Source organism: Rhopalosiphum padi, chromosome 2 (genome assembly GCF_020882245.1).
Source record: "Rhopalosiphum padi isolate XX-2018 chromosome 2, ASM2088224v1, whole genome shotgun sequence".
Lineage (NCBI taxonomy): Eukaryota > Metazoa > Arthropoda > Insecta > Hemiptera > Aphididae > Rhopalosiphum > Rhopalosiphum padi.
Genome location: NC_083598.1, coordinates 53,680,215 through 53,706,631, shown reverse-complemented (window position 1 = coordinate 53,706,631; position 26,417 = coordinate 53,680,215). Strand labels below are relative to the sequence as shown.

Sequence of the window (26,417 nt, the reverse complement as noted above, 5' to 3'; positions counted from 1 at the left end):
ATTAATATTATCCGACATCTACGTATTATCATTTATCATGTTTATTCGTTAAAAATACTTTTAAGAGTTTTCCATCACAGACTGTAAAAATATGTTTATTATATAATTTATAATTATTTATACCATCATTTAATACCTTAATTGCAATTTTCAATAGTTAAAAATTGTTTAACTTAAAATATGATTATTTTCGTGTCTTTTAAATGCTCTCTTAATTATTTTTTCATAAAATCTTGATTATTTTGAATTTTTGTTGTTATAATAAATAATATAATGTTATTATTATAATATACAGACGTATAGTAAATTATACAAATATTTTCTGGTTAAAATGTAACTAGTTTTTAATAGAAATAATTTTTTCCGACAGATTTAAGTATAAATAATATACCTGATATAATAATAATAATAAATATAGTTTTTATTATATAGAATTAAAAAAGTAATATCTCAATTACTAGGTTTTAGATCTATTTTTTTTTCTTATAATTGTCATCAACTCGTTTACCTATTAATTAATTTATACATTTATTTAGTTAGGAACAACAAACATATATAATATTCGTGCTGTTAATTGTTTTAATTTTAATTTTTTTGTAAAATATAACTTAGTTATCGACGTTTGGATAAATTGTTTTTATTTGTTGATTATTAAAAGTAAATACCTACTAAAAAAAATCGAATACAAACAATAAATTAATGTCCAACACAGGATGCTCTTTAACGTTGTTTGTATTATTTATTCTTTAGTGACGTACAGATGGTCCCGTGAGAATTTACTAATTTAGAATAGTGGGATAATGGAGTTTCCATTGTCCTACCACTTTAAATTAGTAAATTCTCATGGGGCACACACTACATCCTATTTCATTGATAATATCAGTGTTTACAATTTTGAATGTAACTCATATTAATTTTATGTGAACATTGAGCAGTTTTCTTATAAGGTTTTGAAAAAATATAGGAAAATTCTTGACAATAGAATTATTCACTAAATTAAGAAAACGGACTTAATTACAAGTTATAAAATGTTTGATTTATATTTAAGTTATATTAATAATATATTATTTTAGGATATACAAATTAAAAACATATTTTAAATGACTAAAAAATTTTTTAAGTAATAACAATTATGTTTGGTGTATAATATTATTATGAAAATAATTTTCATATATTTTTAATTAGGTAGTTTAATAAAATTATAGATCGATTTTACTACAAATTAAATGCTTAAATGATTTGCATAACAATGTTTTATTGTTGAATTATAATACATATCTAATAATTTTTGATTATATTGCACACGAAATATATAATTTTAGAAATTTATTATGCTAAATATTTACATAACGAGTAGAATAATTTAATTAAAAAAAAAACTAAAAACTAAAATAAACTTATATTAGGTATTTAATTTTTGCATATTTAGTAAATTATTTATTGTATTTAAACTATTTATTTAAAGATGTATTTGCACAAAATTGGTTATTGTGATTGAATATCTAACTCCGTACTACAAAATACAAATAGTATTAGTTCATTGACAAATTACAAGTATTCAGTAATGGAAATCAAATATATTATCGTTAATGCTCTTAAGAGTTTATTGCTTTAAGGGTGTATGTTTTTTATTTTATATAAAAAACCATTTCTTAAAGAAATATACATTGTTAATAAATTACATTGTATTGTATATTATATATATTACAAGCTATAAATTAGTAAGTTCTAACTACTAATGTTAAACCACGATGTAATAAGACATTAGGATCTGGTCCAGGCATATTTTAATATTTTATTATAAATTTTGATTGAGTATATGATATCTATTATTTTAATATTATATTTAATTCGATTTTCGTATTACTGCTTAGTCGATGATAGTGTTATAGTCAAAAATAATAAAATATTTGATACGTTTTCTGATGATCAGTTTTAATGGATTCATATTATTGTCAATATTATATCAGGAATCGGACTGCATGGGTGACTTGGAAGAAACGGTTAGCGTCCACATTTCCTTTGAGACTACCCAACAGAAAATATCGCGGTGTTACTTGTCTTGTTCTCGAGTATCGTAAATACGGCGACCCGGGCGGCCGTAGTTCAGATACCATAGAATATACTCGTGAGTGAGTATCCGCGGTAATTTCTATCGACAGTCCGTTAGTATTATTTTTTCACGTTTATTCTACCGTTAGATTTTCGACCAAATAGCTTACGCGCCGTACGTAGGATAAACAGTTTTATTTATACGATTTTATACATTTGTGTTGTCGTTGTTTAGAATTTATTATATTTAAATAATAATATTATAATGTGTCTACATATATGAATTGTATAAATCCACATAGTCACATTTCACATATACGACATCCGTCGATTTTTAGTGTGTGTGATATGTATATAAATTTTAATCAAAGTTAATAAATGTATAGTTATTATATAATTGTATAGTTAAAGTATATGAAGGGAATACATGTGTTAGAAAAAACATATAGTTTACATATGTAAATAAAATAATATTAATGTTGGAATTTAGATGCCAGATGGGAATACATTTAAAAAAAATAACACAATTATGGTAACCACTATAACCTCTACCACGTTACCATAAGAAACCACAATAACTAACAATGCCCAATATACTATATTATGTATTATTCTATTAGTGTGTATAATAGTGTACCTACCGGGGTAACTTAGTAAAGTTGCGTGATGCCGTAAATAAGGTATAAACAAATTACATTCCACTATTAAATTGGTTAGGGTAACAGAATTTTTTTTGTTTTTAGGGGTTCTTCGTGGGTGTATTTATCTATATTTAAGGAAACCTGGGGGCCTATAATATATTTTTTTGTGTAATATATTACAAAATATTATAAATAACGATATTGAATGCATTTTTTCCCAATCATTAAAAGCTTAGACTCTATATTATATCGGTTAACTTTTGTATTATATATACATATATATATAGCATTTAGTTTCACAATTTTCTGGATTTCCCAAGCTCATATAAAATACAGTAGAACTCCAAACCATGATCCTAAGTCGAGATTTAAGGGAAATGCATATTTTTTTTTACTTATCGAGGTTTTTGACTAAGATTTTTGAGTTATCAATGTTTTAGGAAACAATAGCGACTCAAAAAGTTTTTGAAATGTATGTACGTATATTATATTTTTTAATTATTATATAGTTATAAACGTTATAGTATATATATATATAATTATAGTGTGTATTGTTATTGATATTATTTTAAAATTATTGCTACAAAATTATGATAAAAATATGATTAAATAATTAATAATTTTTACATTCGATACCACCGAACACGAGTAACTAATCGATCGCAATTGTCAATACCGAATGTAATAAAAATAAATCGAATGAAAAATACATAATAAACGTGATTAGGTTAAATTATCCGCCATTATCTGTCTATATTCGGAATTAAGAATGTTCGAGTTATCTATAGTTATTTTTTCGAGTAATCAAGGTTTTCGCAAGGGAATGGCATTTATTTTGACTTATCAAGGTTTTCGACTTATCGAGGTTCTACTGTAAATGAATAAATAATTTATTTAATAATTATAGTTGTTGCATCCCTGATATTGTGGGACGCAATTCGTATATAAATACTTTTTTTATGGGACACAACTTGTGTACTTCCGTAACTATTACCATGCGATTTATAAATTTTATCATTGAAATTGGTGTATTATTGTTATATAAATCGCTTACAACTGCAGCTGTATATTAAGTACTTGTGTATTGTGCATAATATCTATAAACCATAATATTACATTAAGCTTGGTATTATAATACAACAGGATTTAATACGTACCTAGGTAAAAAAATGACGGTACTATGTTACTTACAAGTTGAATATTCTATTAAATTAGCTACACAACACTATATAATATGGAAACTCGGCTTTAGACTTAAAAATGAACGCTTCTATATTATATTACAATGGTAGCTCGGCGCAGGTGTACCTTTTATCTCTTGAAATGTGAATGGGTATCTAAAAAATGATCTAGGGTCCTATGGAGGGGTCCGATTCGCCGACGCAAAAATTAGTCGCTGGTAAAAATTGAAAAAGTACCGATTCACCAAAAAATCATAGTTTCACAAAATACAAAAATAATTTTATTTAATAAACAAATTTCGAGCTTGACCCCTTAGTACAAAAAAAACTGCGATTGGCCACAAAAGATGAAAACTAAAATATAATAATATAGAAAATTAGAAGAAAAATTATCATTTGCAAAAGAAAGGTATACCATTTATAAAGTTGAATGACATTTAATAATACATATTTTTCTAATAACGTTTCAAATTATAATTTTAGGCTACGAAATAAGACGATTTGTATTTTGAAATACTTGGACACAATAATCTTTCATTTTCATTTAGAAGACAATAAGATTAGGTATTTTTATATATAGTTGATAGTTGACTTGAACAATGTTCATGATTTATACAAATAATTTAAAACAATAAAAAAATTATATTTTTAAGTATAATTCATTTTGAACTAAATATAATGTGTGTGTCAGATGTCGGATATCGGCAAATCGGGTGTCGGCATTTCGGCAATATGATGTGTCGGCGAATTGACTTATCGTCCAATCGGTACGTCACGTTATAAATTATAATACCTATTCGTATGATATTATATAATATATGAAAGGAATACAGGAAAGGCTGAATAGCTTGGCTTTAATAAATATAAATAAGGGATAAAATGTAACAGTAGAGGAAATGACGCAAGATTGCATAACAAATACTGGCTCGGAGAATGCAAATACAAGATGGATCAAAATAATTGATAATACATACTTAATTTGATTTAGCTTATTTACCTACTTACTATGTAAATTAAGATATATTTTATATGTATGAATTTGATATTTTATCTTGTGCTTCCCTCTCCTACCCACTTGAGGGATTTCTGGCTTCACTGTTTCTTATAATATAGCTCGCCAGTTACTTAGAAACATATTCAGAGATTTCACATCATAGTGGTAAATTGAATTTCAACTGTCATAGAATTCAGTGAATCGTGGTTGTACCTTGTACATATAATGTACATATGGTTGGAGTCAAGATTTGAGAGATGTCTTCGGAATAATTATTTTTTACGGAATTCAATTTTAATTTTTAATTGCGTATAGTGGTACCAACGCGTGCGCATAATTTCTAAAGTTATTTATATTGTTCTTTTTTTCAAACCTGCAGCAAGCCTGTCACAAATAACATTATTTTATTATTTTCATTTTTCAGTTCAGTTTCAATAAGTATTAACTGCAATCGGTTCGTTTTTCTGGTCAGATTAACAAAATCTGCTATGTTGTGATACAAAGCAGAAAAAAACATTTCTCTTTGTACTTGCAGAAGCATCATAATATATGTGAACAAACGTCGTATCAATATTGATGCGGCCCGCAGAGTTTCCAGTACTGATAAATTCGAACGATCCGTCGACGCGTTGCCGTGGACGGAAATATTATTATACGTATTATAGGCAATTTTATATTTAAATTATATCGGCACAACTTTTTACCGTAAAAAAATGTAAATTAAATAATGGTACTAATTATTGACTTGTAAAATAAACATAAACTATAAACTAATACTATTTTTTGACCAATTTTTTTTTTTAATTTGAAGTTCATTTAACTGTATTATAATGATTAATGACATTACCATTGCTTGCAGAGCACGCTACGAGAACATAGAATAGTATAGAACAAAATTTAAGATAATAATAGCGGTGTACTATAATATACGAATTCTGATAATATGACGGTAGTCACGATAATCCGGATGAGCATTACATGGAATTAAAAACTAAATAGTAATTGCTTTAACTAGGAAGTACTAAACATGTAATTAAAAAAAACAGCAATCCATTTATCTATCTATTATAGTTTATTAGATATCTATAATAAATTAATCTACGAACATAGGCGCAAACAAAAAAAAATATTTGGGACGGTGATATACGATTACGTACGTTTATATTTTTTAGTAGCACGATTGAGTACGATTTCTCTACCCAAAAAACATTATGATTACGTACGAAAATGAGTGCAACGTTGCCAACATATAGATACTTCTTAGTATTCAGTATTAATAGCAATAGTAATATTTTCAAATAAACATAGTAAATTAATTGTCAAGATATGTAATAAAAAGTGTGCGTTTCTATTAATATTACGTACCTATTATTCAATCAGGTTTATGTAATAAATAAAAAAAAATAATAATATAATTTTAAATAACTGATATTATTGAAATAAAATTAATAGTACTTACTATAAATTAAACATATACATACATACATGTATATATAATACAATAAAAGTGTAAATTATAAATTAAAACTTCGGTATCGATAACCAATTCTGAAAAATTTGGCACCAAGAATAATAGTCACAACACGGCTTTAAGATATAATATATCTTAAATCGTGAGTCACAGAAACGTTTATTAAACTTTATCATAGATAGCAATTATTTTATAAAATAAATAATTTTACATATTTTCACGATTGTAAACAACGGCAACGTTGCTTTAAGTTTGGGTAGGTGGTTGGTATAACGTACGCAATCGTAATAGTGAAAAAGGCGCATACGTAATCGCAACGCACCCATTTGGGGAGTTAATTTTCAACTAGGAGCTAGTAGCTTATACTCATTATAGTAGACATTTTTATTCTAAATAATAATCAATGACACTTATTTTTTTTCAAAACAACCCAACCTTAATCATAATTAAATGCGAATTTTTTACATATTCATGATACGTTACATTTTTGTTTTTATATTTATCTATTGCTTTTAAAGTTTTTTTTATCTGATTTTAACATGTAAATTTTCTGAATAGTGCATTGAAGTGAGCGTGAAAAGATGGTGGTTTTATTTAAGTTTGTATTAAAACTATTATAATGTTTAAACATAATATACAAGGTGATTTTATAAGCATGCTCACTCCATTATTATGCTTAAATTATGCATATATTCAAATTTTGATTTTTACATAGTTTCAAATTGTTAAAAGACAACGTTTTTATTAAAAAATTATATTTTTAAGTTTTTACTTTTTTGAATAACGAGTTTTAATTTCATATTCCAAAACAGAATAATTTTCTGAGTATTTTGATACATAAAAATCAAATTTAGGACGAGTAGTTTATGAGTTATAAGTATTTAAAGTTATATAATATATTAGTATGCATTTAATTGATTATTATTTCATGTAAAATCACTGTACAACACAGGTTAATTTAACACAAATGATAGGCGATGCCCTCTAAAATATTTTTAAATATATAACATATTATTTATTAAGGAACTTTATGATATTATTACTTATGAGTAGTTTATTTTCTTAAAATATAATGCTTAGATATAATATACTGTTTATGTTGTAGGGTATAAAATCACACAGTAAATAAAAATTTCAAATGTACCGTATCTAATTAAATGGAATGACGTATTAACTAATTTAAAATGTTTTTAGTGGTCTTAAAAAGAATTAATTACCGTTAAAATAGCAAGTTTGGCTTCAAATCAAAATTCGTGTTTTCTAATTAGATGAAGTAGTTCATAAATAGATATCTCAGTTTCAAATATTTCCATTTTTAAAAACAGAATTCGTGGTCATGTTTGCTTGGCAAATATCCATTTCAATTGTTCAAAATATGAAGTCCTTAAAATTGATTTATGTTACAAGTAGATTTAAACATAAACATAAATTATTGAGCTAAATAAAAATTTGAAGTAAGTAAATTATAAATGTTCAAAATGTTTAAATATAATTTTTAGTAGATAATATTTTCTGTATTATAATGTTTTTAATTACTTTTATTTTTGTTTCACGTTTTTGGTTTATGAATACCTTATATTTTCCTACTCAAATAAATAGTAAAGTAAATTTTATTTCATTAGTTAGTCATTATTCGTCGAATTGAGCGAAATTTATCTACTTTCTTGAAAAATATTAATATGGTAATGAAAAAAATACTCAGAACGTATTATTAGTTGTTGCCTTTTGTGATTTTAGCGATAATAGAAAATACTTTTCGCGCGGGCGGGTCGCCATATTGTCGTAGCGATTGAGGTATATCGTATACAGAAAGAATATTATAAGCCGTGTAAGTCCCGTCCTAAACGTTACCAACATATCTAATACGTAAAATATTAACTTTGGCAGTAGGTATGTAATATTTATAAACATTTTTAAATTCAAATTTTAGTTAAATTACAGCTGAGAATCTGAGATATTACGAAACACTTACGTTCATTCTATATATAATATAGTCTATACATATTCTCATATCGATATACCTTACCTAGGTTTTAAATTTATAATTTTGGTAGTTGAATTATTTTTAAGTTGGTATTTATGCAAGGATTACGGGTTCTGCAGTTGTTCTGCTGGTAATTTTCCAGGTGTAACAATATTTCTTAGGACGGCAAATAAGTGGCGGCGGCGGCATCAATTATTATTTTTGGGTATCTATTAGTTATTACTTATTACCATATGGTTATAATAATATAATTTATTCTATAATCAATGCATCTACCTATGTATATATCTGATTCAATATTTCAGTCCGTCATTACCGTCCGTGGTGAGCGTATCGCATAAGTTTTCTGCAGACATCTAGGTAGTGCGTCCTCTATGTCGCGGTGAGTGTTTTTCGCGTGGTGTTTCATTACGTGTTTAATCGTGTCTCATTGGGAGTTAGTTGTCGTCTGTTACTACGTTTATCATATCAGGTAAAGAATAATACACGACAATATTTATACATTTATATATTAATAACCGATTAGGTAGGGTAGTAATATATAAATATAACATATCGTTGGTTCCGCGAACGTCGTCAGTTAGGGATTACAATAATATGTTCACACGAACAAACGTAAATCTTTTTAAAGAATGAATAAAACAAAGATAGGTTATACATGATAGTTTATATGTAAATTGCAATATTATGTATATAATAATAAATTATGCCATCATATTTTTTTCTTTTTTCCCGCGTGTATTTGTTGTGGAAAACTGAAAAACGAGAATGTGTGATACGTGTTACTGTACTACAACAACTGTGATAGTGATTCGCCCGTCCCGTTTATATTCAATTTTCAAACTATAGTTGGTATTCTCGTCTAATATAAAATAATTATATTAAAAACATAATCATCAGATTGTAAAAATGTATTGAGTAAAATTGATCGAAATTCAAAATCATTTAGTCAATTTAGTATTACTAGTTGTTATGTCTTTATAAATAAATAATTTATAGTTTAGGCAATAGGTTCTTAACTGGGATCTTCCATTAGTCAATTATTGCTGATCGAGATTGACTGGTAAATATTTAATCAAATAAACGTCGATCGCGATAAATTATTATTTTACCATTGTTGGTTGTTGGTTGATTATGTTCATAATCTAGATAGGTATATACAATTATTATTATATTATTATTTATTATTTTATTTATATGATCAAAAATATTACGAGTATATGATTGTATTGAATCAATAACTACAACTTTTTCTACAACAAAATATATGGTTAAGTATTAAAAATGAAATAAATAAGGTTTATTCAATAGATTCAAATTTCAAATTAAGTACACTAGTTTAAAAAGGTTGGAGACTCCTGCTTTATAGGATTACCTAGATTAGGGGAATATAGTACACTTATAAACAGACGCATGACGCATATCTCATCATTCTGTTATAATATCATTATGATGTGACAATATTAATACAACGAATTTATTAGGATGGTTAATAAAACCAGGACTTATGTTTACTTATAAATTAAATTTTTTTATATCGTATGATCTTTAGTCAATGGTATTGTGTTTGTTTTTGTAGAATATTATTTAAATTACATACCTATTTAGGAAGTAGGAAATTTTATATTTAACAATAAACACCCCGACTGCGACATTATCTAATATTATTATATTATAGGTAGTTAGTTCATAGTTATATCTATACGTATAGATATCGAAATAATTTTAACTAAACATTAGGGTTTACAAATTAATAGTTAGAATTAGTGGCGGATTCAAGGAAGGCCCCGAGGAACCCGGCTTCCCTTTGAAAGTTATATTATGTATTTAAGGCCTAAAATAAAATTCTAAATATTATGTTTACAAAATGATTATAAATATAATATGAAAATGTCCCCCCCCCCTCAAAAAAAATCCTAGATCCACCACTGGTCAGATTCTATTATTATTTTCATTGTTATGTTATTATTTTTAGTAACATTCTTTACATTATATGGATTATAATAACTTAATTTTGTGCATTTTTTTATTTTTTCTGAATAATGTAAGTAGCTTATAATGTATTAGATATTAATAATAATAAAAAAAAAGCATGCGCTTAATACAAATAAAATAAATTCTTGTACAAAAATAGATACATATTGACAGTTTGATTATTTTTAGATTTTTTTATTAAGAGGAATATATTTGTTCTTAAATTATGTGATTTCTTCAAAATCTTGAATTTTAATAATTATGTTATATTTAAAACTTTTATAATAGAAAGGTAGCCTGTAAATCTATTTTATATTTTTGTGTAATATGTGTTAAATAATAACCTTAATTAATTCGTAGGTAATTCCGTTACTAATAGTAGTAAAGGACAACTAAAAATAGCTAGGTTAAATTCCATGTGTAATAAATAGTTGGCCAATAGATAAGTATTCTGTTTTGAAAATTAACTATTTTATTTGCTTAAACAGTATTTTTTGTTAATAGTTGTATAAAACATTATAGACCTATACCGTATAATTAAAGTAGTTGTTGCTTATAATATGACACCTGTATATAAATATTATATTTTTAAACATTGAAGTGTATTTTGACGATTATAGGAATATTATATTATTTGTATATTATATTATATATTATAGAATACAAATACAAAAATAACAATACTCCCATGAATAAATAGGGTTGATTTTTTTTTATCTCAGACTCTATTTCTCTCTATGTACATACAATTGAAGTTTAAATTAAATTTATTTCAATAATATAAACAAAATAACTTTCAGTTGTTGTACAAACTGTATCGTAATGCAATATTTTCTGGTAAAACTGATGGGTTTGAGTTCCTTAAGATAGAAGTATACATCGCTTGTATTCTTGTAAAGTATAATCTTAAAAGATTCAAATGAAATTATTTCTTTCCTAATAATAGTTTTTTTTACTGTGTAAACTCTATTTGTATTTTTTTATTTCAATATTTTATAGGATTTTTTTAGTCAGATTTTTATTTTTTTTTATAGGATGAACATTACAAATTACTATACTTATTGTACATCAGTATTTTTTTTAATACATTATTATGTAAACAAAAATAATATATTTTCAGTATAGGTATATAATTAATTAATTAAAATTTTTTTCTTATTTACTATTGCTTGTTTTTGTATATATATATAATATATATATATTGTATGCTTGATAGGTATTTTTATGAATAATTTGAAATCGTTTAATACTATAAATTAGTTGATTAAATGATTTAAAATTTAGTTTTGGCGGACTTCAGTTGCATAAAAATAACGTAAATATTTATTTTCATTTTTTTGCATAATTGTGCAAATAAACGACGAATACTTTTTACTCTTAAAATAAATAATTTAATGAAAACTTAATTTTATTGTACAATTTTGGGTTTGAATAGTATTAATTGAATTTTTTTGGTATAAACACATTTTAGAATTTTTGATATTAATATTTTCTATGATTGTGTCCAGAAATGATAATAGTACTAAAATAATGTTCTTATTAAAATTAAGTGAAATTAATAAACAGAAGGCAAGCTAATTTAAATAAATATTTTCAGTGATTTAGTATATAGTTTTATAAAAAAATTAATTAAATTAAATTTAAATAATTGTATTCGTTTTATTACAATGCGTTGTTTTAAAACCTTATTGATTAGGTAGTAAATTAAACTATATTACCAATCTACATTGTTATATTGTTTAAAATTGACAGAAATAGTTTCTTTTATACATTTGATAAGTATATTGACTTCTTATGTTAAAAGTGTTTTATTGTAGAATTGTATATTATATTATTATTATTAAGCAAAATATTAAAAATTACAATTATCAATAGTTATTATATAAATTAATAAATTATATATTAATTGAATTTGTTTCAAATGAGAAATTATTTTGAGAATAACGACATATAATTTTCAAGAAATATTAAATTTTTTGGTTAAATAATAAAATTAATAAATAATTTTTAATTTGTATTTAGTATCTTTGTACAAAAATAAAATAGATGATGCACGTAAACAAAGTATCTATAAATTCAAAATACTCGATATTAGATATAATTAACATATTTTAAAGATAAGAGATACAAATTTAATTCCTATCTTAGATAGTACCCATATCTGTTTTGGAAGAAAGGCGTAAGCTCAATTTGGGAAAATGCTTGGATGGCTTATTACCTCAAAAACCAATTTAGTATTTATTCTAAAATATTTTTAACAAATACAATCATTTAATTATATACTTAATATTTATTTTAAAATTTGTTTTTTAATATTACTAAAATTTAACTAACTGCAACCAGAGCTGCAGCAATCTAAATATATTTTGGTGATGTTTTAACTATTTGTATTTGTCATTAAAAGTGAATAATATTGATTAAGACTTAAGAATATGAGTGTTATATTTGTTTCTCTCTCTGAACCACGGGTAACATAATGCATACCCGACAGAACGAATATCACATTGTTAGCTTTAACATTAGTGAATTGACCTTTTATATTAATACATAAAGAACATTATTTGTGTTTGTATTTCGGACTTTTCAAAATATTTAAATGTTTTTGCAAGTTATCAGGTATATAGCTTTACAATTTAAAAAATATTCTTTAAAAATTACCTCTTCATGTCTGTTTAGCTTACATTTTTCGGTCTCCACCCTCTTACCAAGAAAAAAAAGAAATTGAACCTACGTAGGATGGGCTGATTGATACTTAAGATTATTATTTCATACATTTTGCCATTAATTAATGTGATTGAATTTATTGTGATTTTTTAAATTGTAGTACTGTATAAATAAAGGGCTTATTTATTATTTACACTAAAATAATAATCAGAACTTTCAATTTTTATGAAAAAAATGTTATTGATTATGGATGTGTCTGTCAACTTTTTTTCAATACTGTCAACTCGAGTTTCGTGTTTTATTTACAAGATTTTATCAGTTTAAGACATCGTGTCGAATAGACGAAAATATGTCCAAATGTTGATTTAGAACTATATGTTTGTATGTTTTTTTTGTTTTAATATGTAAATAAACGGACATTCGGTGTGATAAAAAGTAGATTACAATAAGCTTTCGAAATGAGTTGGAACAAAAAAAAAACTTATCTGTATTCAAACTCACCGTTGTCGATGATATTATTATACAGTACACACATTAAAAGGGTCTTTAAATAATATATCTATGTACATCACGTAACTGTTTTTATTTTTTCATAATTGATACTTAAAACACTATAGTTTACAATCATAGGCTGCAGACATTAAAATAATAATAATCGAACAGAAAAATACATTCACGATGTATTATGTGCAGCTACGTAGATAGGTATAATATTACATTAGCAGTAGGTATACCTAACGTTAGCAGTGTTCGCACAGTGAGGTCAGTGCGTGTGCATATTATGTATACACATTACCGAATGCGGATCCACAGGCAGCACCCCACCGCACCCCCTTTAGACTTGGAAGGGGCGGGGAAGAGATAGGTAAAGGCGGTGGCAGGTAAGACGATATGGTTTATGGAATAGCAGCGGTGGCGGTCGCGCGCGCCTGTGCGTGTTGCGTGTCCGTCGAGCGAGTCGTTCGTCGCTGCCGCCGCCGTGGCCGTCGTTGGCGGTGGCGGCGACGGCGGTGGCGACGGCCGAGGTGGCGCCGCATCGCGCGCGTATACCATTATACATACGAATCGATAGGGACATCGCGGTAGAGACGGCCACGGCTGTGGCGGCGGCGGAGCGTTCGTAGCGCCTCGTTGGTCGTCCGCGCGGTCGCGCCACCGTAGCGCCGGCCACTATAGTGCGCCGGAATCGCGTCGAGCGTCGTCACGCCGTCGCCGAGCACCGATTTCGCGCGGATCGCCGACACGCACCCAAACGCGCATGCGCGCGTTTGAGCACATTTATTATACACATAATACACCGACGTAAACACACACACACACACACATATAAACGCGCGTGCGCTTATTTTCGCGAAGCGCCGGTGTCGTCGCACCACCGCTGCCGGTCAGTGGTACCATTTCTGTCGACGTCAGTCCACCACGAGACCACAACACGCATTTGTCTTGTGTCACACAACTTGCACGTCTTTTTCACTCTGTCCAAAACAAATTTACTTACATAAACACTCATAAAAAAACCCCGAAAATACACACATACACACACACAATCCATATATATATATATATATCTATGTATTTATATATATCATATACTTAGAAGTGTATACTTATTTATGTATATGTATGTATGTATGCATTTATATATGTGAAAAAATATTATTGTTGTAATATTATATAGTCTCTGAATTCCGACACGTTGTCTGTCGAACGAAATATTACTAATCGATCGTTATCGGATGAGATCACTCGACGACGAGAAGTCGTGCGTACTCTGAGTGGTCAAGACATAAAATAAAAATATAATACTAAAAAAGTAATAATAAAAAAATTTGTGATCATCGTAAAATTATTACACTTTTGCCCATAAGACGACGACAAGACAACAGACAAAATTTTTGCCGGTTTCGGCATCAAAGGGGGCTTTTGACGGGCCATCCACCAGCGCCAACGTACGTATTCCGCACTGGCAGAATACACACGTGTTGGCACGTTTCCACGTTATACACGTAAGTCGTTTACACGTTTTATCTACATTAATGTTGTTGTTGCTGTTGTTGTTATTGTTTTTCTTATTATTGTTATAATTATATAATATTATAAAATATTGAACACCGATATGTTATCTTTTTATTTTGATGAGGTCATCGGAGCTATGATTTATTTTCCATTTTTTCGAAATTGCAATCATTATTCCGTTGTTTTTATTATTAACACATTTTTATCTGTTTCTTACGTACACGGCTGACCCAAAAGTATGTATAAATTTAATAAACTAGAAATTTTCCTTGCCAAGTTTATGATTATTATTTTTTTTTTTTTGTAATCAGAACTTCTTAGTAGGTCGTCAGTAAATGAAATGTATTTCGTTGCTTGAAATCATTGAGTTTTTATTAATAAAACTTCGTACATTGTATATTGTTTGTTTAAATTATAATGGTTATTGGTGTTAATATGATGTTAATATTGTCAATACATTAGATTTTTGGTTAGTTATGAACAATTTTTTAAACGTCTCTCGTAAAATTATCTGTTTGTCATATTATTACAATTTTTTAAAATACTAAATTTTTAATTAGTATTTATATTCCGTAGAAAATGTGTAAATCTTATGATTACAATAAATTATACTTAATTATTATTGATACAATATACTTCAATATATTTTCATAATTAACTATTTTAATTATCTATTCCTATTTAACATATTAAAATGATTGTGAATTGAATTGTATGTTATTTTTATTATTCAATTATTATATTATAACTGTTATATTTGATTTTATTAGTAGGTGAGTACCTAATTATCATTCCATTTCATAAAGTATTTTATTTTGAAATAAAAATGTAATATCGGTAACTGATTTTGTCCTCATCTGATTTTTTATTGGGTTTATTATTTGAGTATTAAATCATTATTGTTTAAATTACTATTATGATCGATCAAAGAATAATAAGTTTTTAGCAGTTTATAATTGTTTAAAACTTAAATAAAAATTATTTGTCGTATTATAGAAATATTTCCGAGAAAACAAGATAATATTTATTACATATTTTTACAAAATGTTAACTGCCTATGAAATTAAATAAAGATAAGCTATTTGGTTTGTTTGATATACATAGAATATAATTATTATTGATGACAACTTGCAAATGTGGTGGACGCTTCTTTTTTTATTTTAATTCTTTAAGCGTCAGTTGTGTGTAACTCTTCTAACGCTACTTGACCTCTTTCCAAAGCTACGTGTTTCGTAAGTAAGGCTTCGTTTGATCGACGTTGTTAAGGCGATGAGTTGATATTGCATACTCTTCACACCATATAGGTACAAGTTTTTTCTGTGAGCCTCACCGAGTCCCTATTATTTAACTTAACCACCTTTCCTATTTATCAGAGAGTTACTGCCTTTAGACTATAGTGTTCAAATGAATCCTTACGTATAACAGCTTATGAACGATTACTTGCATTATATCAAAAGATAATTGGGTCAACACATTTTATCGTGTCAAAAAATGGTCAGAACATTTTAAGGAATTTAAAATAAAATTGGGTGTACAAAGAGAAAATTTCAATATAATTAATACTTTTAAACATGCTTAATTTATTATAAAGTTATCTAATTAGTGATTTAACATTTAATGTCTATACCAAAAAATAAGCAAATACGTTGATATTTTGCATGAGCTGATAAAAAGAACTTATTTAAAATTGATATTACTATTTAGAAGTTTTTGTCACAGTAATTTTCCAAGCAGTTATGATGTGCACGCAGGAGATTACTGCAGGGGTGGTGTTTTTTATGCACGGAATTTCCGGCGGATCCGGAAAAATCAAATTCTCACTAGCTATATATAACTTGTTACTTGTATATTGTATGTCAGAGATAAAAACCATTACTTTAGGTGTCTGAATTCATGAAAATATTATTCAGAAATTAGATTGATACGTGGTTGTTAATTATTTATTATTTCATGGTTATAAAACTTAGTTCGTATTATATTAATATAGAATCATCTTCTATTTTAGCAAAGAATGCTCTAAAAATAGCTGAATCTTGTTAATGAATCATTTACAATATAAGAATTAAGGAGATAGGTGAGCTAATTATAAAATGAGATAATGTTGTAAAATGATTAAAAACATAAGCCAATACGTGGGTATATATAGATATTTATAGAAGATTATAATATATGTACTTACATAAAACATTTTAAATTAAGATTTATTTAAATAATATAATATAATAATATTATCTTATGACATTAGTTAATATTATTTTTATAAAACTATTTCTTGTAATTTTCTCATGAGTTCCATGCCTTTGGCCTTTTAGCAATTAAGTATATTTTTGTTCTAACATTACCGCTTTGGAATAATAAATAGTGGCTAGACCACTAATTAATATTAATATTGGTATTAAATATCAAACGTATTCTTACAGCTCTACAAAAGTATAGGATAGGGTTGTCTACAAATAAAGCTATAATGAAGGATACCTTTTAAGTTATTGAAGTATGTCATATTAAAATCAATGAAGTGCATCATTGTTTTAAGTTTTGAATACGGTCAGCTAGAATTATATAATTATGTGAGTATGAATAAGTGTGAGTATATATATAATCATATATGTCCAATACTTATATAACTTATAGGTACCTAAGCTTTTAATGTTTTTATAATGATTATTTTATAATATTTTTATTAGTCATAGGTATTACAACTATTTTTTATGCACAAGTACAATAATATACAAGTACCTACAATGATCATAATATATTAATTTAAAAATAAATTTGAAATAGATATTATTGTTAGTATTTATTATTTAACTTCTTCTATTATTATGGTATTGATATTTTCTGTAGATTAAAGATTCTTTTGAATCATGGCTGAAATACTTTATTATTCTAATAAACTATAAATCCAATGATTCTGAGGAAATATGCTGAAAATTTTAGCGTGTATAATTTTGAAGTTACATTTTGTTTTTTTGTTGTTTCTATAACTATTAACGTACTTTTGTTTTTAACTAAACATAGTATGTAATATGTACTATTTACACAGATATATTTTATATTAATATATTTTTTCTTTGTAAACACAAATTTAATAGTAATAATTATTTTTTATAACAGTTTCCAAAAGTTAAAAGTTTGGAAGAATGTGTACGTTAATTTAACTTTAATGGAAACCTTTTACTAATATTCTGCATATTCGTATACAGAGGTACTTATGTTAATTATATATGTAATGTTTTTTTTAGCAATAATTAAATTATGATTATAAACTATGTAATTTGATGACATATCAATATATGTTTGAGACTTTTGAGATTTCCGTAAGAAAAATTTTAATTAATTGAGTATTTTACTTTTCATAATTAGGATAATATAAATAACGTACATAATTTAAAATTTAGTAATTTTTAAAATTGATAAAGCTGTTATTTTAATCAGAAATAGTTATAAATATTAAAAAAAAAAAATGGTAATTTTAGAGCAATGAGACGATTTAAAATTTTAAATCTATATTATTATTATAATATCACACAACTATTATTATCTATATTTAATTTACATTTAATAAACTTTATACACTGAATGTTTTTGTATTACTTTTTCAATTATTTAAAGTAAATCTGAACAAAATAAGAAAATAAAGTAAAGGTTGTTTGATATTAAAATACAACAGGAAACATTATTATCTATATTATTCAGTATAACGAACTTGTACATCCGCTATGTTTGAAAAAATGTATGAACCTATGTATAAAATACAATTTTAGTCAATAAAAGTAATAAAAAACATATAGTCAAAACACTTAAAACGTAAAGATGAATGTGAAAAAAATTAGGATACCTATCTAGATTATCTATTCAAATTATATAAAAAAAAGAAATTAATATCGTTGTTTAAATTGTTTTATTTAATTTTTTTGAATCAAAGTATTGTATAATAATTATAATATATTAATGTTTAGGCATTTTAACTTAATCTATGGTTCTATTATAGTTTTATTTTCAAAATTTTATACTGTACGTATAGTTTTTTTTATTGGTGAGGTGGCTATAATAATAATGTTTTATACTCAATAATTACACTATTATTATATTTATTTAATTAAAAAATATATTATTAAAATGAATAACCACATTATTATTATTACTTGTATTATCAATAGTTTTCATGGAAACATTAATTTCTTTTTTTTCTAATTATTTAACTCCCTTAACTTTTAAATATTCCAAACTATGTATTTTGAAGAACATTAAATTACGGGTATAGTATTTGGCTACGGGGTTTTGCCTGGAACTAATGTCGGTGTAATTTCAAGCATTTCTCTTTGCTCACAGTACACAAAGGCCGAATGATAAAACTTTGTTCCCCTAACCCTGTTGTCTTTAACAATAGGTTCATGGCGTCGAAACAGGGTGCAAATTATCCGGTATCATTTGGTCGTATCATACTCACGCGACCAAAATCCCCGATGGTTGAATGAATAATAATTTAACCCTGTCAATGTAATATAGACTAGTAAAGTTGTTATTCAAATATCTTAATTCCTTAGTAGGCCTTTCAAAAGTATTCAATAATAAAAACTATTTTAATTTAAGTCCTGGACAAATTGTGCAATTTATGAACTTAATTTTATTGTTGGTTTTACTGCTAAAAATATTACATGGAAACTAATTAATCGAAATTTCAAAACTTGGACACCTGCATGATTGAACTTCAAATATTTTCAATCCTTAAAATATTTTGTTTTACCTAATTGAAATGTAAATAATTTATATCTAATAAACATTTTCAACGGAATAGAGAAAAATTAACATATTATTCGTATATTTTTTACATAACAACAATATTTGACTAATTCTTATGGAAATTAAATAGCTTTTATTTTGTGTAAATTTTTAATAATGCTAGGTATATAGAATCAAAAATAATACAATGATTAAAGAAATAAAATTAGTTATACCTACTGAAGCAATAAAAAAAAAACCATCAGCTAAAATTTTAGTTTTGCAATCAAATAAAGAATAAAAAACTATCTTATTCATTATTATTATAAATACGACTTAAGACTATGATTTATTATCTAAACTCTATTTTTGTACTGATTTTATTTAAAATAATTATAAATAAATTATATTTTTATATTTTACCAAGTTTTGGTAATAATTAAATAATACTGTATGCTATAAAAAACAAAAAAATTAAAATATTATTCATATATATTCACTAACAAAAACAGTTAATTTAATTACTAAAACGATCATTATATTTTTTTGACAGCTGCTTAATATAATTAACCTAACTGAATACAAATATTAAATTTTAGTCATTTAAAATGTTATGAATTTTATGAATTATTATCAAATTGATTATTTCGTAAATGATGAGAATTTTTTTTAGATATACGAGTTAAAATTTTTAAATATTATTTAATATTAATTACTCATATGAATTTACCTCTTACTATACTTAACAACTATCACTTTTTCATAAATATTAAAATGTAATGCCAGTGATATTAGATTTCTTATAATATAATTTTTAGGGAGTTTAATTTTTAGCTATCTAAAATAGAAATTTTAATGTAAAGGTAAACTCTTAGTAATTTTATAATTAAAAATATTAATTTGTTTTTACTATAATTTTTTAATATAATTAATAATCAATAAGAACATCACTTAACATCGGGCTTCACAAACTAAGAAAACTACTCCGAAGTAAAATGTCTCTAAATAACAAAACACTAGTTTACAAACAAATAGTACATACAGCAATAACATATGGAATCGAACTTTAGGGAGCTTTAAAAAATTCAAACCTAACCAAACTTCAAGCATTCCAATTTATATAATTCTAAATTAGAAGTAGTTTCAATAAACACTTCCTTCCTCTACGTTGCCACTACTTAGTTCTCTATGTTAATCTATTTACTCTTGTATTATTTTATATATACAGATTGTAAATAATATCTTTTATAAAATATAAAAAAAACGTATCATTATTAAATCTAAATTAAACATACTATATGTGTTACAAATCAAAATACATTTCTCATAAAGTAGTGAGCTTCTTTTTGAATCGTTTTTCAAAGTTTAAATACTTTTTTTTTTGAAAAATAATGTAAATTGTTATCATAAAAATAAAAAATAAAATTTAGATCATTAAATTTAGTATGAAATATTTTAAAATTAAGTTGTTTCTATGGAAGCTCTTGTAAAAACAATATTCATTCAAATTAAAAATAAGTTAGCTATAATAATATTTTGAATAAAATCTTAATTAATAATAATCTTGAATAATATGTATGAATGTATGAAACAATTAAATCATTTACTTGCTAATATTATTAAAATCGGCTGTAGGAAAGTATCTATGGCAAATATATATTGTAAAACTTTTGGGTACAAAAAATAAATCGTATACTCATTATTATAATATAGTATAATTAATATTATTATCTTATTTAACTTACTGTACATAATATGTTGTTAATTTAATATTGTGATAATGTAATAAATAATATTGTTATATTATTTTCTTTATTCCGAGTATATGAGTTATTTAATTTATTTAAAAATTTATACAATTTAGATAGTTTTATTATAAAAATATATATATAAGTATATAACATACAATGTTGTGTGTATCTATATATATATATATATTTGTGTAAACAAAAATATAAACTAAAGCTTTAAGCTGAATTCGAAAAACAAGTTCAGAACATACTTTGTAATACTTTTTATATATAGCTTAAAACTAATATTCGTTGATTTACTATTCAATACAACTTTTGATCATATTTTTTATTTAACAAAAGAAATTTGTATTTATTTTGTTTCATATTTCTGTATACTTTAGGTGTAATAACTACATTTTCTAAATCACTTAAGATATAAAATATAGATTTTCAACAAAGTAAAGGTATATAATTGAAATATTTTATTATTTTCTATAATTTATTTTTGTTGTTCTGTTTATTTATTAATTAAACAAAAAGTATAAGAAAACCTTTAAAAGTTGGAAAGCATTAAAAACATAATTGAAATTTCAAAAATAGAATATGGAATCATCAATATTAATAAACGGAATCATTTATCATATTTAACGACTCATATGTCATTTTTATGGACTATACCGAGAGCATATTATTGTTTTTATTAAAGTGAGCAAAATAGAAAACAATAGTTACATAATAAAATCAATAATAGCTGGCTATTGATACTATTGTAGAGTTGTAAATACACACACACACATAATATATACAGAGATAGAATACCTGTCATACTGGTTTGATGATTGTGATTGAAATTATATGAAGCGACGTTTTACAATTTATCGTTTTGTTTGCTTGTGGGTAATATTCATGTTGGTGCAATTTGTTATTAAGATAAATAAGATCCCACAGGACTAAGTTCTAAAGCAAAGAGAAGAAACTAAAAACAAAAGGTACATTTCAACATAATCGAGAATAAAGTATTATATGCGAATATTAATGAAAGAAAATGAGAAAAATATGTCTGAAATAGTATGAAATCTGTGTTGCCAAATAATGTAGAAATTACTGGATTTTTTTTAAAATGGAAAGTTTTGAGTTGTAGACTTCAATTTATATTTCATGTTATAAGTACTATTCTATAAATGTAATAACTATTAATCGATACAATTATAAAATTACAATTATTAAGGTCATAAAAAATAAAATAAAATTTAATTTTCAAATGTCAATACGAAATATGTAAATAAATTTACTATTCATAACAATAAAAATAAATTAAAATTTATAATTATGATTTAATATTATGATTACCTCTGTATTTACTTTCAAATTGTATTCCATGTATAAACATCAGAATATCCACGCGTATTTTTATAACAGAGGTATATTTTTAAAGGGATATTATTTATTTTCTGTATGTGAATTGTCCTATTACCGCAACTACCTACCAGTTTTTTTTTCGTAATATCATATGCATGTTATAAAATAAAAACAAATTACAAAATATTTAAGCAATTATAAATAATAATTTTTCAATATTATTTTAAAAATATATTTTTTACATGTAAGGATTTATGAAAGATTTATTGGTTAAATAATAATTATTATGTTTAATATTATATATTTTAACTGATATTAAACAATATTTTTTAAATAAATCATAGATTAATAAATATGTTAATTCTATTTTATAATATTATTATTATTCTCAAATAGAATAAAAATGATTAGACATAAAAAATAAAATGAATAACAATAATTAAATGCATTTACACTAAATATATAAGAAAAAAAATAGTAAAATTAATATATTCGTAGGTAGTTTAAATATTGATAAAAATACATGATAGATATATTATTTTTTTTGTTATCTAGAAATTTGAACAGCATTTTCAAAATGGTCCTTTGATTTATTTTTTTTAATTTTTGAACCCAATAAATACTTTTATCTTATTTCTTTTTTCTCTAAACCTCTTATGTTGTACCGTGAGAATAAATGCATCTGCTAGCTTCCTCGTAACTTTTAACTTCCTCGAACAGCAAGATGCGCTATTGTACATAGTGAATGTATGGTATATACTTAGAAATACCTTCTCTAGTCTGACCGTTCTTACTGTCGATTTAGTTAATAATAATGGTATAAATATAAATAATGTATTATACTGATTTTGAACCCTATACTTCTAATTTAACTACGGCGTAATATTATAGTGGGCGCATAGTGCATACTTTGGTCGCAAGGTATGCAGCTTATAAAATGTGTTCTTTAAAAATATAAATACCTCTAAATAAAATAATACTTACATTATTGCCTTAACACATTTATTATCGCAATTGTTATTATTATTTTTTACTTATTATTAGAAAATAATAGGTTTTTAGAAGTGTTGAAAAATAAAAACATTTTTATAAATATTTGTGTAGGGATATAATTTTATAATTTTTGTTACACAATTAATTGACAAACATCAATTGTACTTTGTATTTTGGGACTTTTTTCGTATGTTCTATAAAAAATATTTTCTGCACCCAGCTAACAGGATAAGTATATACCCTGCATATCCCGTATAAATAAATATAGTATAATGTTATTGTTCACAATTTATTTCAATTTAGATGTTTGATTGGTTTGTTTTAGATTCATTGAGAACGTATTTCAAATAAAGAATTTACGGGGCTTATCAGGTAATTTAATTTATTTTATCATTTTATTTGTAGTTTTTATATACAGTTATGTTATACTTTGGTATACATGCAGACATGAAGTGCTTAGTGAAATTTCGCTGTGCCAAGAAATAATGTAACTTTTATCTAAAATTTCAAATTTTAATTATATTCATTATATTAGCATAATAGTTTATGATTATATTAATTTAAGATAAAAACGTGTTTAACTGTTAAATATAATTAAATTATGTCTATTTATATAATGTAATATTTAAATAAAAGTAAAAATGTGTGCAGTGTGCTTGAATTCCCAAGTGTGTATGACGTATCTTACTTCAGGGTGTAAACTATTAAGTCAGGTGATGGATGAAAGTGTTTGTCTAGTAATGAATATAGTAGTACAGAAAAACGGTTTAATAAATTAAACGGTAAGTGTACAGAAAAGCGTACAAGGAAAAAACTGTTATCGTAATTCGTAATTAACTAGTAAAAAACGATGGATAGCGGTAACGGTGGAATAAAAGCAAAACACCGTTTACGCAGTGACAATAATGATAATAATAAAACAAAAGCTATAATAATTTTATTGTAGTTAAATGTTATTCTTATATTTACTATAGTAAAAGTATTAAATTATATCTTGTTGAAAGCTTAAATTAATTAATATAAGTGATAAAATATTTCATCATCATAGTGGTTCCTATAAATACTATTTACGTTTAAGAGAAACATTTAAAAGTTAAAAAAACTTATAAATTTTTTTATTGTTATTAATTTTATTAGTTATATTTTAAATTTTACTTCTCGATACATTTTTATAAAACACACGTTTCTCATCAAATCTAAGCGTGAGAAAAAAAAGAAAGATTGTTAAAACTAATAAGTACGATGAAAAATATAATGTATAAAGTAGCGGTTCCCAAACTTTTTCTATCGCGGAACATTATTATTAGTTATTATAAGTCACGGCACACTTTGAATAAATATTATCTACTTATCGAATAATACGTAAGTAACATCTGATTTGATAATTAATAATTTCATAATTTTAAAAGAAAAAATGAAAAGATACTTCCCATCTTTGCCTATTAACGAATATGATTGGGTGCGCAATCCTTTTTCAGTAACATCAGATGTAATATCACATCTACAGGATTAGTTGAACAAGAACAACTTTTAGAACTTCAATCTGATCGTTCATTGAAATTAAAATGTATATAATGAACTTAAACTGTTCCAGTTTTGGAGTCTTATTAAAACATAGTATCCGATAATTACAGAAATTTCAATAAATATATTATTACCATTTTCTACAACATACCTACCTCTGTGAACTTAGGTTTTCCGCACTAACAAATATTAGAAATAAAAAACGTGAACTACTTTTATCAGTTGAACAAGAAATGCTGGTGTGTTAATTGTCAATCCCTCTTAGAATTGAACTATTATGCAAACATCAAGCACACGTTTTACACTAACATTTATTATTATATATCTTTTTTTGTAATTTTAAAGTTAATTTTTATATTAGTTATATTTAAGTATTTTGAAACAAATCATTATATGTTTACACCCTTTGGGAAACACTGATGTAAAGCGTATAATTATTTTTAATTTAATATGATAGAGGAGATTTTATATTCTTTAAATTAAAATGATATATATGTATATACATAATACGATTCATATTAGTATATATTATTTTAGTTATTATCAGTGGCGTATATAGGTTTTCATTTTGAAGGGGGCCGATTATATATTTGGATTTTTTTAGAGGGAAAGGAGGGAGGAAACACAGTATTTTAAATAGTTGTTTTCATTTCGTGGGGAGGGGTCTCGCCCCACCATTTACAGGCCACTGGTTATTTTAGTAATTAATTGATTTTTATTTAATGAATGTGTTGCTATTTGACTAAAAATAATGGATTTGGGATATCATGAAACATTTTTATTTCAAAAAGTTATAGATTCCTAAATTTTAAGCAATCTGTTATTATTTTACATATATTATGTACATTAAAAGTGATTTAAAGTTGAATAATTATTTAATGGTAAACATAAGTATATTTAATCATAACTCAAGTTTCATATGTTTTTAGTATATATTTGGACATGTTAAGTACTACAGTTACTAATTTGTAATAGTTATATATTTTACTTAAATAGATTTTTATGTATTAACTATTAAGTATAGAAGAATTATAAATTATATCAATCAATTTGAACCTTTTGTTTCATTTGTTGTTATAATCTAGATATTAAATTATTAAACATACAAT

General features: G+C 25.0%; 1 protein-coding gene across 2 annotated transcripts in view; it reads left to right on the top strand.

Annotated features, from left to right (window-relative positions):
- The window catches only part of LOC132920348 (complexin), a 201,764-nt gene that overhangs the window by 7,214 nt on the left and 168,133 nt on the right, over positions 1-26,417 (top strand). Inside the window, exons 1-2 of one of the 2 annotated variants that reach the window (XM_060982670.1) lie at positions 14,166-14,967; positions 24,110-24,156. The gene's annotated coding sequence lies outside the window, so the exon portion shown is untranslated. Of the gene's footprint in view, positions 1-14,165; positions 14,968-24,109; positions 24,157-26,417 lie in introns of those variants that run through there. The other variant, XM_060982671.1, reaches the window with a different exon arrangement.